Source organism: Bombus flavifrons, chromosome 8, assembly GCF_040668555.2.
Source record: "Bombus flavifrons isolate JBK064 chromosome 8, iyBomFlav1_principal, whole genome shotgun sequence".
Taxonomy (NCBI): domain Eukaryota; kingdom Metazoa; phylum Arthropoda; class Insecta; order Hymenoptera; family Apidae; genus Bombus; species Bombus flavifrons.
The window spans coordinates 996,279-1,016,401 of record NC_138449.1 but is presented as its reverse complement, the minus strand read 5'-3'; the positions used below and the strand labels follow the sequence as shown (position 1 = coordinate 1,016,401).

Here is a 20,123-nt window from a genome sequence, read left to right as displayed (position 1 = left end):
AACACTTTCGGTCACATTTTTATTTTACGAAATAGCTGTTTCAAAGCTAAGTACAAGTCATAAGATAAACTAGAAAATGTCGTTAAGAGTTTCCATAACCATGCTAAAGAAAGAATAGTCAACGGAAGAAAGCCAACAGCGTATCGTTAGAATATCATGACTTACGCGTTGCGATAAAAGCAATTCCGATCAACCAAAATGTTCAGCGCATTGAATGTTTGAAAAGAAGCTCTTGAGCAACATTTTCCGGAGTCCCAATATTGTCTTTGTGAAAGCAGTTGACAATAAATATAATATTTGATAGCAGAATTATGGTCATTCCGATACAAAATGCACAAGAGCAGAGGAATCAAGAAGCAAACACACTCGATAATAGGACATCAATTCATTGAACGTAATTCTAAGACTGAGATAGATGAAAAATAGAAATAAAAAAATGATAAAACTGGAATTGTATTTAAAAACTATGATAGAAAAATAATCATTTTTTTATCATTAAAGTCTTCCGCCTTCTTGACAAGTATACATATATTTCCATAATTTATACTAACGTTATACCTATACATACAGTAATTGGACCACGTAGAAAAATGTTCAATGTGAAAAAACGTTCAAAATATGTAAAAATATACAAAATATTTCAAGTAAAATACTCGTTATAATGTTTAAAAGGTTTTTCTTTGTTAAAGGACCTTTAGTGATCTTCAAAAGTATAAATTTACATAAACATCCTCAATTAAATAATAAAATTTCAAATGTGAAATCTATGGCATCCAACGAATTGACCGAACTTTTGATCAAACTACTCTTCAATAAAAAGCACGATCAAGTACTATACGTCGATAGAAGTCAAGTAGAGATTCATCAATGGGAATAAAAACAATTTTCTAGAGATTATAAAAGAATATTTGGGCGACTGGTTATTTCATCTTGGCAGTTTAAGAAGTAAAGAAAGCAAAGCTTCTCAGACGATGGTTGCGCAGGTTCTCACAGTACTCTAGGGTGCATTGACCGAGGAGTAAAGGCGGCTGATGACAGAAACTGCAAAATGAAGGTCTAAGTAGCGGAGAAGCTTGAGCCGCCACGTGTGTATTCCGAGAAGCATGTGGCCGGGCTCGACGAGTAATCCGGACTACCATTCGCAGCCACGAAAACTAAGTACGTGAAACGAATTATTATCAGACCGCAGAACGAGCTTCCAAGGCGTGCGCCATCTACGGAAAGCTTCGCTATCAGCTTTCATCCTTCCTTCCACGGACCGGTTTCTGTGAATTTACCTTAGCCTCACCGCATGCCGCCCTCTTTTTTTCAACTCGATTCTCCTCAAAAGCCCCGGAAATTCGTACTTCCTAGCACGGTTGCTTAAATTAGTATGTATGTGAGAATTTGACGATCGTTTCGAGCGGAAAACTACGGTATGCGGATGCAACTGCTTTCCAGACGGATTCGTTTCTCCACACGGCGAGCATCCGTGTCTGACGTAGTACGCCTCCGTGACTTAATCTACTGCCAACTACCTTACCACGAACCCTTGCCTGGCTTTGTCCCCATCTATAGTAATATTGTATATGATAGTATCGCATGAGAATAATGTAACAATAGTTATATAATAATTAAAAAAAAAAAAAAATAAAAGACAGCCTACACGTTTTCTACGTCTATAAGTATCACTATCATTTATGTGATAAATTGCGAAAGGACAATGCTTTTTCTTTCGAAGAATTTATAATAGGTATTTATTAATTAGACTACGTTGTAGCTAAGGAAAGTGTATGTAAAATTATGAGGATGCTCAATGGGTAGTGACATGTAGAGGAGGTTTAATTGTTTAATGTATGACTGAGGAATGAAAAATAGTCCGGCGGTGCGTTAAAGAATAGGTATTACAGAATACAAATATTCTTTTCGAAATTTCTTAGAAGATCTAACTACAAAACGAGAAAGATGGGGGTGCCTTCTCTTTGGAACAGCACGACAATCATCCGAAAATTTTAAGGAATAACATATAATACATATGTACAAAAATAAAATTTGTTAACCAATAATTGAAAAAATATTCTTATATCTATTTATTTTATATCTCGAAATATATAAATTGCAAATATTGACTGACTAACACGAGAGTAACGAAGATTATATAATAAAATTACTACAAAATTGTAAAATTGTCCGAAATTACGTATAACAGAGGACCCTCAACGTTGATTTTAATTTTACAAAACTTCCATTAAACCAAAATTCTGGTGCGCACGAGCAATACTCGGCGGAAGTTGGCCTGGAATTCAAGTTGAAATACCAACCAACGTCTGGCACATTTCCCCTCGCGAGTATTTTCAGTCTCGTTTACGCCAACTTAACGAATCCTCGGAGACTGTTTACGAGAATCTCACGAGTATGTCCTTATCCTTACGCCAGTTCGATTAAACCGATCACATTCCACTACAAAACGATAGATCGTGTTTACTTCGAACGACCTTAAAAAGTAAAATTCAACGACCTACGAAAAGTAGAGAAAGAAAGGAGTGTAGCTCCTCTTTTACCACGAACGTGTCGGATATTTAAGACTTTACCAAGTGCTTTATGCACAGCACGTCCTAGAATCCTGCTACAGACGAGAACGCACAGCTCAGTCAAAAATTCCTTTGCTTTATGACAAAATACTCGCTACGACTCTGCTACCGCCTCGTGCTCAGCATGTTATTTCGTGACCCCGACGATCCATCCCTGTCACCCTCGATCCGAATTGGCAGACTTTTTTCTACCCATTTGCACCCATCGGTCTAAGTATCCTTAGTGCATTTCATTGAAATTCAAACATTTCACGGGAAAAATTACAAATAAATGTTTCGTAACTTGATGAAATAATTTTGCATCGAGCCCAGAACGAAGTTACATTGCTAGTTATACTGTAGGAAATTTCGTCATGGTCGAAAGTAATTACAAATACCATGATATGAGGTGAAATATTTAGCAACTACAGTACTTCAGACGTATAAATTAGGTTTCATTCCTATAGCATAATGGCTGGGATAATGTCGTATGAAATTGTGAAAAATACTTCGATGAAAACGATGATGATTCTTAGACATTATAATGAAATTCACGTCAAAATCATAAACTCTTATTCGCTTAATTTCATTCCCAATAATATTTTCGATAATTATTTACAAGTCAACGCCATTTACGATGCTTTTTTGAATATGCTATAACAACTTTTTCCCATACATATAACTGTCGGTCGGCCTTAGTTTCGAGATATTCGCAAAAAACTGTCTGCAGTTTCAGCTCCACATACAGTAAATTCTGCCTATAATTCGCACCCATAGCAGCGATAGATAAACATCAAAATACAATACTTACCATATTTTCTTTTTTTTCTTATTTAAGACTATTCAAAAATATGTCAACGATCAAATGATCATATAATCCCTAATTCGTTAATAACTATCACAAATTTGAATTAACCTACATTCAAACGTTCAAATTATATTCGATCAATCATAAAATGAATCGATCAACATAATAATCTCATAATACAATAAGACTCTAAATCGTGTAAAGCTCAGATTGGTTACGTATCCTATAGAAATGTAACACGTTTCTTTCCGCGTTATTCATCGTGAAAACGAACGCGAGCTGTTGTAAATACCGACTAAGAAGTTTGTCCGACCCGTTTTATAAGAACACGGGAAATGATAGCGCACACGCGCTCAAAATGTGCGGCTCGTTGGTAAGAAGTACGTGGCGATAAATCCTGAGCGTGACCTGGGCCACTGGCTTTCCCGCAGCGTTTTGGTTTGCTTGTGCTGCAGCTTGCTCGGCCACCGTTGAGAACCAAAATATTACCTTGTTCCATGCACCGAGGATAATCCGATCCGAATAATTTTGCGATGGATAAACTGTCCTCCAATGAGCGAACGATATGCCAACGATAATAGGTGTAGTCATAATCAAGTAATGTTGATGTTTCGAGTGTTCGGACTAATAAATATGAGAAATGAGACGATGATTAGTTGAAACATTAGATAAGTTTGAAAAAAGACACTGTTGGGTTTCACAATGTTTGTAGATATTATATAGCAAATAAAAAACACTTTACTAAAAAATACTGACCGTAATAAATATACACTGCATAAATTAATGTTTAAGACAGAATCATATTCCATGTCAAATTAACTTTTATATCCACTCCTTGTATTTATAGATCTTTTTTTTTTAATGATTATTATAAAGTCAATCTTCATTATAGTATTAGACGAATAACACATCAGTTTGCGTTAAATCTATAGGATTTTTTCACTCTTATTCACTTATCTGGTATAATGAAACTCAATTTATAATAGTGATCCTATAATTGTTTTAAATAGCCTATTTATTATAATAAACAGAAATAAATATAAATTCCAATATATTATTGTATATAAGAATTATTTTTCTTATATCACGCTTTGCATCAACTACATAGATGCATATAATAGATGCATGGTATATGATGTTATGATTATTTTTGTAACTAATTAGAAAGGTTAGAGGGTCAATTCAATTTCAAAGGAGTTGTTGGACGTCACTTGGAATTTTCACAGGGAAACCTAATACAGACGAGTTTATCGAGCCTCTAGTAGGATTTGAACTGTTGTTTCCACCACTCGCGTTTTCACGGATTATGTTTTGGTTTCGACGAAAAGCACGTGAACGGACAGATTGAAATTTCAAGTGTGCGATTTTGCTAGTGCCGAGTGAGTGTTTAGATGCATTCAAAGGGCATTGTTTCAAGCGTCGTCAATGGAAACTTTCGTTTACTTTGAAAATGTGTCCTTTGTTGACTGATATCTTTATGTGACATATGAGAAACCAATGTTTTGCCTAAAATATTGCAATAAATACAAGAAGAATGACATCTGAATATTTTATATTTTTCTACCAGAAATATTTTGAAAAAACTTTGAGAGACATTTTTATCTTCTTAGAAGCGCATGTTACGATAGTGCAAGATATTGTTACCGAGAAGAAATCTTTATACAAGGGCTTTTAGAAGCTGCCAGTTATCTTAACAATACCAGTCGGCTTTAGAATTGAAGTAAAAGAGTTACTGTTGGATGCTCAGTTATTTAAACCCCAACATACTAATAATAGTTATTTGTGTAAATATTTCGTTCTCTACTTCTTAATCTTCTTATCTTTGCCTCTTTCAAAGTTCGATCTTTATATCAGGTTCTATATTTCGTTTAGATACATAGTACCAAATTACTATAGTCTTATGAAAGTACTGCTAACCAATATGCAATTTATTCTAAATTTAATTAGTACAGATAGATTTATTATAATTTCAGTCCCTATGGTGCCATAGAATGAACTTGGTTTACAATATTCCTTATCGACAGTCGCCCCTCCCGACGATACCTCTGATCTGTATTGTACACAATACTCTCATTGGTTCTATTGTTTATCAACTTCCTTCCACTCTCCTTAACCTAATATTAACATCCATATAGGGTTACAGAGTATAACGAGCAGTGACACAACGCAAACAGATGGGCCAGAAAACATAAAAAGTACATCAGGTACCCGTACGAACCCATACATATTAAAGTCTAAAAAACATCTACCAATAAATACCGCTAAAAACCTAGATCTAAAAAACTAGATCTGAAGCTACTTGACATAAATATAAATATAAATAAATAAATAATATATATAATACTAATGATAAAGGAATATACAGATAGCCGTTGAAATTTAATTAGTATGCAAATACTATAATAAATACAATGGTATGCTAGTTTTTCAGACACTGTATATACATGTAAGATTACTCCAATACAAAATTAAAAAATGATGTAAACTTGTCACGCGCACTTTTAAGCAAAACTCCTCATCAAAAGTTCAAACTGTTTTAGTCGCAATTCCAAAATTGTCGTAGATTATATCGCATTGGAAAATACTCCTCTTGACATTTGTATGTTCATCGAGCAAAAGGTAATGATACTACATAAATCAGTTACAGTTCGTAACGGTGTCTCATCAGTCATCTCTCTTACTGACAATAACTTTCCTGACAAATAAAATTTGTAGCTCACATTCTCTTTCTCCCTTTGCTTCAATAAGAACGCATTCGTTATACGAATTAATATTAAGGTCTGAAAAGCAAGCCGAATCAAATCTCATGAAATCGCACGAAAGCGTAAGTATTATAGTTTCTCCCGTCGACAAATCTACGAATAGACAAACTAGCGAAATCACGTACAGGGATATAGCATTTATAAAACGTCACCTTTCCGTATCGCGTTAAACAATCATATCTGATTTGAACCACAGAATATATTGCATGCAAACGTGTTTAGAAATTGCGCGCGATCGCCAGACAAAGTACAATTAACTCGAAAATGAAAATTGAATCGCAACAAACCACGTGTTGAATCGCAAATGAAGTTGTGTAGAATCAACTTTGCATAATTGCACATAAAGTATACAAGGGAACAATGTTGTAAATGTAAACTGCTTCGTTACTGCATCGATCTACGAAAATTTTTTTGGAGATCACACGTCAAGAAGACTTGACATCGTATTAGCATAAATTATAAAACTGGTAATTTGCCAAAGTGTAGTAAGTATTGAATTTCAGGGTGTGGATCGAGAAATTGGATGGTTTTTGTTGTTATTTCTATACTCAGATATAAGATCAGAATAGTTATTATTTTATTGAATGGATAAATCTATCACACCGTTCTGAGCCAAAAAAACCTTTATTGCACGCGCTTACAAAAATTAGGGATAAAAACAAAAAAGCATCTTAAGCCTATCGATTAAATCTATCGATTGTAACTAGGATCATCCTCTAGTTACTATTTCTTATAACTAACGCATCTGCATATGCATGGCGAACACGAACTCACGTTGTCATTTTCAACAGTTTTAATACCAACATATATTAAATATATTTAAACTGTAATATAATACACGATTACTCTTCTTCCTACCGAGTTTACGTTTCGCAGGGAGTTTTTGAGAAAAGAAAGTTGACTTGTCGCGTTGACAGCTGGTTAATGCATGTGCAGAGGAGTTCTTGTGGGATTCCTTAGACTGGGAAAAAATAGGAAAGATTAAAGGGCCGATGTGCCGGGAATGTCTCTGGTCTTCGTTTCATCTAGAGATTGCAGCAAGTATGTCCGGCTTGAGGCCACCCGTTCTTAAAAACAATAGTTGTAAAAGTGACCCCGGCTAAGCAGCGACTGGACACGGTACAACGTACGGTTTCCAAATGCAGATACGGTTCCTAGAAAGGCCAGAATACAACGTAAGTAAAAAAGATCAATTTTCTTTTATTAATTCAAATATGTCTATTATCTTCCCCCGAGGATGATTGAAAGATACTTTTATTGCATTTTTGATTGACTGACTGTTCACACTACCTAATATTCTTTAAACTGGATGACCAATTTTTCAATTAAAATCATAAAAAGTTTTGAATATATCTGAGCTAGTTCTGTTTGGATATCTATAATGTATATTTTTTAAATATACGGTAAAAAAACTGAATAAGGAACAAAATATTGAAATGCAAATGTTTTCCAGTTCATCAATATCATCGAGACGATCCAAGAAAACCCCAATGCAATCAAAGTCTACTCGAAAAATGGAAGGTAGTAAACTGAGAAAAAAGTGGATGGTAGATGGAAAAACACATCGTCTGTAAAAATCTCACATACAACGTAGCAACAGCCGTCGTTATGAGAAATTCCATAGGAGTGGTTTTTAGGGGTGCGCGAGATGCTTATGAAATTCCGTCGAAAAGGGAATGAGCACAGCGGCGTTATAAATTCACAACGAAACATAAGCCCAGTGTCCACAATCCACTGTCTATTGGTCACGTAAAATGTTAGCAAATATTGGAAAATTTTTACTAAATTATAAATAACATATGTTTATAAACTTTCTACGATCGTGACACTTTACGAACATTTGGATTTATCAGTATCAGTACAGTATTTTAAAACACTCAATGCAAAATCGCAAGAATATCACATTATTCGACTGCACCAAGCTTTATCATCTTAGGAAAAATTATAGTAAGCGTTTCATAGTACAATACACTGAATTGAATTACATTCAACTATTGATTAGCCATTGCGTGTTGTATCAGTCGCGGATTGTTAATGAAACAATAATCGACGCGCTGTTCGTATTAGTGATTGGTACACGATAAAATTACAGAGTCGGGTAATTAATGTTTGATAATAGCGGAGGATACTCGGTAAAATTATATTCTCGCGAGTTTTACGCGGTCGGGTTACAATGCATAATCTATCGGCTACAAAGTCATGCATAATTCACGTCGTTACGAATTATTGCCTGTACTATTATACGAATGCCGAATGCTTGACATCGCGATCCTCCTATGTCTCGTTCGTTTCTCTATTGTTTGTCTGCCATCTTCTCTGTCGTCTCTCCAAACAATATGTGTAACAACTTGCAAACGCGCTAAAGTATCTATATACAGTACATACAGAAAGTTTTTGGATATTTACTATAGAAAACTTGTATGAACATATGTGCTTCTTAAAAACCAAATTGATCAACTCAATACTTTTAATTTTTTAATCTCATTGCATACAACAAATGGCCTACCTATATAAATTGATTCATTGCAATAAAATTACGTAAATTTAATGTAAATTTAAAAACATTTTAATATTTGTAATATTATCACCTTTCTGTATTTTTCAATTTATGGAGTTGATCAATAGGGCTTCTAAATGGCTCATATCGCATGTGTTCTATAAAAACATTTTGAAATTTCATATACATTGTAATGAGACACGACTGAAATTTCAAAATGTTTTATATAATAAACGTAATATATACATGAATGTTTTTTTATGAAAAACATATATATGTTTATTAAAATATGTTAAAAACTCTAGATGATTTTTCAAGCTTAATGTTTTAGACAATCTTGGCTTTAGGCTAAGTACCGTCTCCCGTCCCTTACTGTTCGCTTACCAAAAAGCATCGTTGCCTTCCTCCACCACTCGGCCCACTCCGTTTAATCCTTTAAGCTTTAAACAATGTGTCTACTCTCTGGCAACGCAACGTTGGTTCGCTCGTTATTTGCAAATTACTTCACGCATCCGTCAAACAGTAATATCGACACCTCATAGCTCAATGCCTTGGAAGCGCTGCACGCTCGCTATGGACTTTCTAAACATTCACTCAAACACCCTGGCAAGATCCTTCTTGAGTCCTTGACTCATTGTCAGTTATGGTAAGGCTAAATAGCAGGGGACCACTTGCCATTATACTGTTTCGAGAATGCGTTGCCGCTAACAGGTAAGTATCCAAATATTTTTATCAAAAACTGTAAGTATATACATACCACATACTGTAGCAAATCCCACAAAAATTTTTTGGAAACCGAATTTCGCGTAGAATTGTTTCAATGGTAGTTATATTAGAACGTAAATATTGTAATTGTTAGAAACAACATCGTAGATTCATTTTATGTTACGGACGTGACTTCTTTAGTTTCGTATTTGATTTCATATTCGTATGTAACCTCGTTCTGGAATTTTTATGCAGCGCGTTCATACTCGGAGAAATTGTAAACTCTAATCAGAACATGAAAATATTAAAAATTTATATTCTCAAAAAAATTTGTTCTCTTTTGAGAATGTTTACAGAATTTTACATTAGTATCTAATATTGAACGTATAAATATATTTCACACCGAAAGAAGGAATTAAACGATTCCTATATCGAAAAGAACACGGTTCAAGCGTAACCAGCAGAAAAATCCAGGTCATTTCGTAAATCTATCGTGAGCACAACGCAAACGATTTCGTGGTACGTTCGACGGAATACGTGGTCGTCGATCAATTTAAAGTACGCCGTCTCCAAAGGCATTATTCTCGACAAAGAGCCGGCAGAAACTTGCGAGTTTGGTTACCCTTAATTACACCCAGGTCCGGACGGAAAAGTTGAAGTCTCAGCGTTCCCTCCAATCCCTAAGTAAAAGAAAGAGAATGATGTGGGAGACGAGGGGAGGAAAAATCGGCAGGAAAAGAAGGAAAAAGGAAGGAAGGGGAACGGGGGATGATCGAAACGCGAGACATTATCGGCGTGTCAAGAGTTTTCAATAGTTAACGAGCTTTTGATCTGATTATCGACGAAACTTTCGAAGAAGTGTGACAGCCTGTGCTCTCGAGCAGTAGCCCGCGAGAAGAGTATAACGGACTAATTTCGTCATTTTAATCTGACTCGATGGAACTTAAATAATTTATAATAGCTAAATTGGTCTAGATGTTCACCGACTCTATAGAAACTATGAAATATCTTATCGGGTAGATGGTAAAGAGAGAAAAACTGAAAATTGTCAAAGTACAAAACGATCGAGTTTGTCCAGCGAACCTCTCGATTTCTTCACGATATCTTATTTGACGCCGCTTGACTTCACCGACTATGCCGCGTGTGTATTTCCTTCGAGACCCTTTCTCTTTTCTTCTCCTTTCTCGATGTAGATAGCTTTCAGTTAGAATTATTTATTTTTCCATAGAGAACGTTGAGGGGAACACAACATACGATACAAACGACCAAGTGACTCGTAGAGCTGAATCTCTTCGAGGAGATCCTAGCTCGGCTCTCGAGTCGTTTCGATCATTGAGAAACAATAGAGAAAATCAACATTTCTCATCTATGGAATGAGAAAAATATCAAAACAATAACGGAAGCGATCCGGGATCGTGGTATACATTTATCACAGTTACTTGGTCGCGAAGCAAGTAAAAACGGCCTTGCTCGTTTCTCAATGGCTCGTGGTTATACAACAAGAAAAACGGAGAGATATTTCCTTTCGTAATATGTGTATCTATGTTCGATGTGTGTTCAAAATCAGCAAACTTATAGAGGACGTCCTAAATATGGCATACAATACCGTACGTGCTTCGGTGAATTTAAGATCAACTACGGAACAAATCCTCTCGCCCCGTATAAAATGTTCCCAATAACTATCGAGCGATTACTCTACTCAAAACGGTACGGAATTTTACGCTTATTATCATTCATCGAAGGGATCAAGGATTAACTATTTGCGAAACAAAGAGAATCGATGATCGATTTTACTTCCTACAATAAAAGAATAGAAGATGGAAATAAGAGGAAGTTTTGAATAGAAGAAAAATACGTATTGCATGTTTCTTGAATAAGATACGGTTGATTTTCATTCATTCATTTTCACATATTTTTATATTCACGGTTACTATCATTTTGATTTTATGATTTGAAGGAAGTAGCTGCAAGTGAAACTTTTGTCGCTTGAAGGAAAGAAAGGAAGAAAATATAAAAAAAAATCCTGATGAGGAGAACTTGTTACCATATAATAAAATGTTGACGCAATTTTTGTGTTTTACTTATATTAAGATGGTATATGCTATCACTTGTTAATGTCTGAACATACTGGTGAATTTTAACATAAATTTGTTGAATTACATGGAAATAACATAATTATATTTCCAAGAAGAGCGTTTATTCAGATTATCGAAGTGCTTTCTAAGGCTGCGTAACAACAGTTGACGTTTCCTAAATTTTTTGTTATATTTTAAGGGAAGGAATGCAATGATGTTTCTCTGTGAATCCTACCGAAATGAGTAAAGGCTACGTGTTATCAAGGATTTAGTAAGCAAAAATTATCACATCCTCACCAATATCGTGAATCATAATAATCCAGAATCAGTAATTAACTGACTTTCACCTTCTTTGAAAAGTTTCTATTTGAAGAAAACAGTGTCATCTAACAAATTAATGGCAACTTCTATCTATACATTCTATGTTTTTATGGAATTAACCGATTATAAATTTAAATTGTCTAATAAGAGAAACGATACAACGATGTAACAATAGAAATAATATTGATAACCTTACTATTATTTTAGAACAATCTCCTTTATCTAACTTTATATTTAAAATGAAACAACTTAAAAGTAAAGAATTTTTCAAACAAAGTAATTCTACAATTACTAGCGCAACTGTCATTATTGCATAATTAGCTTTTAAAATTGAACTTTATCATGCTAATATTACAACCAATATAAACAACAAAGTCATTGCAAATCTTTTACCTATAATTTATAGTATACTTCAGTATTTGGTATAGTTTAACACTGACTGCCATGCCGAAATCACATGTTTCGCTCAGGACACCACTGGAGTATTTTTATTATTCAAAGCATATAATGGCAAAATAATAATAAATTGACGATGTAAGACAACGTTCTTTCCCAATGGACCGTATCTTATTGGTGGTCACGGGTGACTACCGTGGCGCCTTGGTAACAGTTGGTAGCGACATATTATAACAAGGCTCCGTTTATTTCAACAAACCATTCGCATTCGTTATTTCGTCGTAAGCAAAACGTCCAGAATATATTGTTGAAACGTGTAGAAGATATTAATAAACAGTATTTGCTCATTCTATATATAATAGTAAGGTATGTGCACACTTTTAACTGTGCGACACGAAATGCAGAAGAAAGAAGGGCAAGCTTAAGTGACCATCTACTGTCCAGATTGTATTAATGAGCCACATTTATGTTTAAAGTGTTTTAACATAGTGCATCGCTGGATGCAAGATTTGTTCTCTTTTTTTTTTATTGATTCTTTCTAATAAAAATTCATTGATTTTTTCTAATAAAAATGTTTAATTGATCAATGAGGCACTTCTTATTTCAAAGTATCTTCTATTTATCGGTTATATTCAAAATGCCCTAACTGTCAATTTTCATTCAATTTTTACAATTGTAAGAAGTTCAAGCGCTTCGGTCACCAATGACCACCGTAGCGTCACAGGAGAAACCGTGGGCGGTCATATATGACCAACGTGGCAGTCAAAGAGTTAATATATTAGAGAATTTTTAACCCCTTGGCCTATAACCACGAGCAAGACTCGTGGTAAAGAATTTGTGACATAAGCGAAAACCACGAGTCTGACTCGTGGTAAAGAATTTGTGTCATAAACGGAACCCACGAGTCTGACTCGTGGTAAAGAATTTGTGCCATAAACGGAACCCACGAGTCTGACTCGTGGTAATTTACAAATTGCTAGTGATTCATTATCCACTTTGAAGTAATAAATTGTTTTTGTTAACTGATCAATTGATCATGATTACGCCCTAGACTTCTTAAAAACACTATTTGTCCTCAAACGTTGTTTATTATTTCACAATTCCTTTTGTAACCCCTAAATATACATGTCATAAGAAGTATACATTTTGCGCCAGTTCGGGCACACGGCTGAACAGATGAATGGCACGGCGCGCGACCGAACTTCTTGCTTACTATGATGACTCGCGCGATCGGCAGATAGCGTGTAGGCCAAGGGGTTAAGAAAGGAACACGATCTGTCATTATCTGTACCATTGATTTATACCATGTGTTATCTAGAATTATTATTTTCTACTTTAAATCCACCTTCTGGAATATTCTGTAACATGTAACTACATGTACAAGAGAGTTCTTTTTCCCGTTAATTACGAATAAAAATTATTATCATTATCATTATCATTATCATCATTATTATCGTTGAAATCGGAATCTTTAGCTTTGACTGACAACATAGTATACTTGAATCTATAGCAAACGTTATCTAGCTCATTATTCTGCGATTTAATGTCTATTGGTGAAACGATATAGGCACCTTAAACGAACACGTACGGTACATTAATCAGCATCCGCTGGAACGTGTCTTTACACCAAGTTCACGTATCTGTCGATCCGCCATGGTAAACTCATAACGCTATAATCGACGTTATTGCAACCTGTAACTATAGAATTGCACGGGATCCACGAATCTACATAATCGACTATGCTCAAACATGAAACATACGAATTTTATCTCACTAATCTGACTTCAAAAACCTATCAATTTTTATCATAAATCTTTTAAAACAATGTCGCTCTTAAACGTCCTATTCCACAAATTCTAAGAAATTTTCACAATATGTATTAGGTTTATGGAAAAGTATAATATTGATTTTCGACCAAGTTCTAATAACTAGATATTGTTGATTTATAAGAATACTGAAGCAGATTGCAATAAACATGCAAAAAAGAATTGAAGACGTTGCTTGGGTAATTTGTTCTTCTTCATCATTATGAAATCATTGAAATAGAGGACTTAAACTGTAACTGTAACTAAAACTATCTTCTTTCTATAAAAAGAGACATGTGTCTATAAAAAAACTCCCAAAAACTTCTATCGACAAAACCGACATTACTAGCTCTTTAACTTCAACTGTTTATTTGTCATCATGATTATATATTCAAAATACCTTAGAACAATGCAATCGCAGAATTTGCCCGTCGTCGGTAGCAACCTTTAAATCGAACCGCAAAACATCAACAGGCTGTTTGGGAGTGACACTGGCAACCACACATAGAGAGAGGGACAACTCTCTGTGGTTCACCTCTCCCTCCACGACTGCATGTGGTCGCGTCCCAGAACATTGACACAAACAGTACGCTGAAAAGTATTTACATTGAGCCAAGTGTTTTTTCTCAAAGTTTATCGAGCCGGACATTGTTTTGTTTCATGGAAATACGTGGCTTTTAGTCTGATTTAACTTTATCAGAAACGGCGTACATGAAACGGTTTAACCAGAAAATCCCTATCGTCACGCTTTGATGTATGTATTCACATTTGATTCGTTAATTAAGGCTTTCAGTAAGCCATGTACTCGGATTGAGGGCGAAAAGAGTCCGTGCTTTCTAAGTGGAAAACACGTGCTCGTTATTCGAGGATGATTAAAGGAAATGCGCTTCTCGCAGCTACAAATCTCCAAAGCTAAACATTGATGAAGGAAACAAGATAAAAAAAAAACATAATGAAAACAAATAAAAGTAAAGTTTTTATATCCTAGATGCGACAAGTTGAGTCTACGCGTACATTTCTCAGAGCTATAAGAATATATCGGGATTTTGCGCAAGAAATGACATCGGCGAAGTAACCACCACGATACTTGACGACTCTGTTCTTCGCGCGGCTCACATAAAACCACGCAAAATCTCGTCGCTTCGTAAAGGCAAGGAAAGTTTCTTACGATACGCTGATACCGTTTCTGATAACGTGTCTACCGATAACAATTTCAATTTTCAAAGCTCTCCAACCCTCTTGCAGCCTTACAGCCTGGTTCGATATCGACCCAAATCGGATGTGCGAGTTGACCCGGATTGAAAAGTTCCTCGAAACGGTCTTAAAACACAAAGAAATGAAAACGACTGTATCGCCGATTTGTGGATCTGACTTTCCATTAGCGAAATAGCCTTTCGCCTTCGGTTGGTCTCCACTTTCAGATACGCTGCGCTCCTCTTGTCTCTGTGTACCTGTCCTTTCTCCCTTTTTTCTTCTTTTCTTTAGATTCCTTTCTCCTTTGGATCGTCTCTTTCTCCTCCGTTTTTCTTTCTCTGCCTTCTTTTATCGGTCGTTTACTCAAAAATTAAGTATCGCGTAACGTAGTAACGAAAACATCGTAGCCGCATTTAAGGAAGAAATACGCGGATAATGGGACGCTATTATATTTGGCAAGTAATAATGGAACTAGCAGTTTTATAAGAGTAGCCGTTACGGAATGGAAAGGAGTCTCTTACGTCGATCGCTATATTCGAGGCTCGTTGGAGAACGGAGTCCCGAGGAAGCTTTTCTCCGAGTCAATTATTTCGTAATGAAGAAATAACGGCATAAATCACGTTACAAGATCGCTACACCCCCGACCAGAATTTTAACCTAAATTGCAAACTGAAGATGAAGATGTTTTGAAGGAAAATATACTATATCCTAATGCAACAGTTTATTCAATTATAAGTATATGTATTATATATGATGGTAACATATTTTCGTATGCAGAATCTTGGCTTTAGTGGTTTGATTTTCAAATTGAAGATCAGAGGAACGGCATAAACGTTGACTTTTTTATTTTAATGTCACTTTACGAATAAAAAGTATTATTTTAATATAAAATAGCGAAAATTAAAAAGAACCTCAGCTCCAAAAATATATGTATGTATGTAGTTAACAAAGTTTTGTAGAAGCTAAAGGTACAGGTTATGACAAACAATATTTTAATATTATGACAAACAATAATTTGTATGTTATACAGGGCGGAAAGTTATTTTAAAGTAATTTTAATGTTATGAAGAGGGGAAAATATAACTTATCGTGTTACTTTCTTGCAGTCTTCAATTATAACAGCTTAGATCTCGTTCACATTAGTGAAATTTGGATTCATATATACAAGTTATTTAATTGAAAATTAAAATCGTGTGAATTTAATCATTTCATAGGCAGTACAAATTATTTTTAAATGCGAATGTAAAAACACGAATGTGAAAATACATTTTCGTTTCTGGAGCATATTGTTGTATTTAAACCTTTTACACCTTTTACTCGTATATAATAATTGAATAAAGTAGATATACGTAGATAGGAAAACTTGAAGATTTTCACTATACTTCATTTCAAACACAACCTTTGTTGTTGTTTAACTTGTGTAAATTGAAATATTTTTCCAAAATTTCATAATTTTTTAAACTTACACATACCCCTGTGATTATACTAGGCCATCTATTTATAGTAATTACTATTTTCTAAGTTTTGAATTGAGTTAGATTAAATTAAATTAAACATACAAAATTAAAAAATTCTAGTCATGAAAGTTTAAGATACTTGCTAGATAACCTTATTAATAAATCGAGCTCTATACATTACTGTTTCCTCTTCTTCCGTTCTTTCATTACATTGATATAAAGTTAATGTGAAACGTAATGCAGCAATAAAATACTAATCTCTAAAATATTTCAAAATACTTCTGCACTTTAATCGTAATTGTAATATGTAGTAACATTCCCTAAGATATAATAGAAGAGGTAATTTATCAAAAGAAACTATGTAATTGATATCGTATACTATCCACGAACGGAGCTTCGCTCATAATTTTTTCAAACATCATTTATCCTGCCGGCCGTATAATGTAAGTTCAAATTGGACTTACCTAAATCTGTCTAAAAAATGCCTGACACTGATAGGCAAACCTCTGCATTTCGCAGTGGCAGATCGACAAAATCCGTAAAAGGAGCCGAAGACCGTGGTCCGTGTCTCTGTGAGCTAGTAGAAGAAGAAAAATGTCCCATCCACGTCGATAGATAACGTACAAAATCTATCGGTCCATACACTAGAAAAATTCCTTTACTCTCCACTCACGACTCAAAGTTTCGTTTCTGAAGACAATGGAGACTAATCTGATATATCGATCGGTCACATATTGATCACTCTAATCAATATATCGATATACACGATTAATGGCGAACGTTTAGATTATAGGTTATGTCATAACTGTTCACCGCAGCAAACTAATCAAATTTCAGGTTTCACACAGTGTCGCTCAAGATACTTGTCACGAGAAGTATAAACAACCTTCTTTAAAATGAGGAAACGTTTATAACTGGAAAACTGCTTTTCGATGAAACAGTCTTAAAAACACGAGCTACCGGACCGATTGTTACACCACTTTTCTTTCCAACTTCTCGCGCAGCTGGACCATCGATAAAACAACAAACAAGTTCCGTTAATTTATCGACAACATCGCGTGTACCGGAGTTTAGGCCAGCTGGTACGAAATTTTTATTGGCAAGCAGTCGATGTCGATAGGCACACGGTGTAGCTCACTCTTTAAACTTAAACGACCTCGTTAATCGGCGATTCTCGCAACGAAGACGAGAAGAACACCCGCTCCAAAACCGTGCGCGCCGAGGATCGGGCGGTGACTGAAACCACCATCCCGTCTCGCTCACTATAACCCCCTCTCTTTCACTCTTCCAACTTACCCCTCCTATGTGTTCAAGTTCGTTCCCTCTCTTTTCCATCGACAATGAACAAAATCTTCTTTTTCTAGTCGCCTCTTCGTCTCCCTGGCACTCACGGCATCTCTCTTGCACCATGCTATCGTCTCTCTTCGATTTTGTTCATCTTTTTCTCACCAATTACGGTACTAGTGCTTCTATCTCTCTCGTATCTGATTTCTCTTATCATTTTCCTATCCTTCTCACCCTTATGCTTCTTGCAGTTGACCCATCTCTTTCCCACGCGCTAACTTGTTCTGTCCTCTTCTGTATCTATCTCCGTTACAAGCATCCACCGTATAATCCATCCTATTCCATCGCGTAACCTCGCTTCTCGTTCGAGAATACATATACCATACAACAATGCATCTTCGTCTCTCTCGCACGTTTCTCCCTATATCATACACGCGTGTGTATACCTTCTGTTTCTGTCCCTCCGTGTGCACGCGCAAGCATCCAACGGGCCAGCAGAGAGTGCCACGCCTACCCTTTCTGTATGTGTACCACTGATGCGAGAGAGGCGCCTAACCTCGGACTTCCTGGAGACGCTCGAACTTGAGGTTTTTTTCCAACAACGTGGCCTGCATTCAAATTCGCCTACATGGCTATCGCGCCATGGTTAAGGGATTCCACGAACCTCCTGTATCACTGAACCACATCTTCCAGAACATCGGCACAGATTCGATACCGATGCGCTCCTCTAACGGTTTCAATGATAATTACCGACTTAAAATGCTTTTTAGCGCGATAAGGTAAACTGCACAGCGTCGAGTGTAGTGACTACACAAGTTAAGTGGCCGCTAAAGTTTGGTAATTACACGAAGTTAAAACTTGGTAATTATTCAGTTCTTTTATAGTAATTGCGATAGTAGTTACCTTACGAGTGAATGTGTGGAATGTGTGAGCATAAATATGATGAATACATATTGTCGTGATTACTTGAACGGTTGTGTTGACCCGATTGTGATATTGCGTTAGATTACCGTAACAAACAATGATAAATAGACATCCAAATATATTACCTAAAATTATAATTTTGTAAATAGCGAGTGTTATTCAATTCGGAACACAACTTACCATTACAGTCGATCCCGCGCTTTGAAATAGAAGTGGCGCAAAACGTATGCGAAATTAAAATCAATTGCGCGTCAAGTTTGATCGATCAATTCCTGCGCAGTGAAATAAAGACATATGATGCTTGTTCTTCTTAAGTATAGGTTTTTATCTTATGATACATAATAATATTAAAAATGTTGTTCTCTGCTCTCTAATCAAATATGCTCTCTAATCAAATATGCTCTTTAAATCTGATAATTAAATTTTATAAGGCAACTGCATAACTGCAATGACAAATCCAACAGTCAACCACTTATTATAAATAACTTGCGCATCTTTTTTCTATCGTAGTTTTACCTTTAAAATGAATATGTAAGGTATCATCTTTGGTAAAAAATTAAGAATCCACGCATTATAGGCAGCTCTTTCTTTAATCCGTTCGCTCGTTTCTTGATGTACATATAGGCGCGACTATATAACGCGTATAATCTAACAAAAAATAAGCATGTCAGTTTATACTTCTCATAACTACAAGCATGTAAATATTTAACTCTACCTTTTGATATGCTCTTTCGATCGTGGATAAACACCGATGTTTCTAGGATGAAATGCTATTGTGTTTATCTGTACTGTCAGCAATGAAAATTCAAAATGGTAGTTTGATAAGACTAATTGTACGATACGAGATCATATAAATAAAATTCTCAGCAAGACTTCTTAAAAGCAGTAAAAATGTACCTCGTGATAACAATAGAATCGACATTAATCATCAGAAGTTGAATTTTTTACCGTTAAATATAATTTCGTATTCACTACGTATTCCCTATATTTAAGTATTCTTCTGTGCAATTTTCTTCCTTCTACTTCACGATTCTAAACATTATTATTTACCTTCGTCGGAAGAAAAAGGTAATCATCTTGCTCGTTTTCACGCTTCGTTCACCTCTTACTTCGAGCCTGTTACCCGCTTTTTAACGAAAATTGCATCGCTTTAATATTCCTAGACAAAAGCCAAGCAGTTGGAATTCGCCGATTGCTGAGACGTGTTGTTCTGAGACGTCACAAAGTTTAGTTGTGCTTTTACCGAAAGAGACTTATAAAAAGGAATCGTTCGAACAATTTGTTCGAAAACGACCGCGCGGCTTTGAATACTCGATATCATGTAATCGTTATGCCACCATTTTCAT

The 20,123-nt window shown here is 35.4% G+C and overlaps 1 protein-coding gene across 3 annotated transcripts in view; it reads right to left on the bottom strand.

Moving 5' to 3' along the window:
- LOC138182436 (uncharacterized) overlaps positions 1 to 17,791 on the bottom strand; it is a 340,068-nt gene extending 322,277 nt beyond the window's left edge. For all 3 annotated transcript variants that reach the window (XM_069118274.1, XM_069118275.1, XM_069118278.1), the window contains exon 1: positions 17,034 to 17,791. The gene's annotated coding sequence lies outside the window, so the exon portion shown is untranslated. The remainder of the gene's footprint in view (positions 1 to 17,033) is intronic.
- Between the last annotated feature and the right edge of the window lie 2,332 nt (positions 17,792 to 20,123).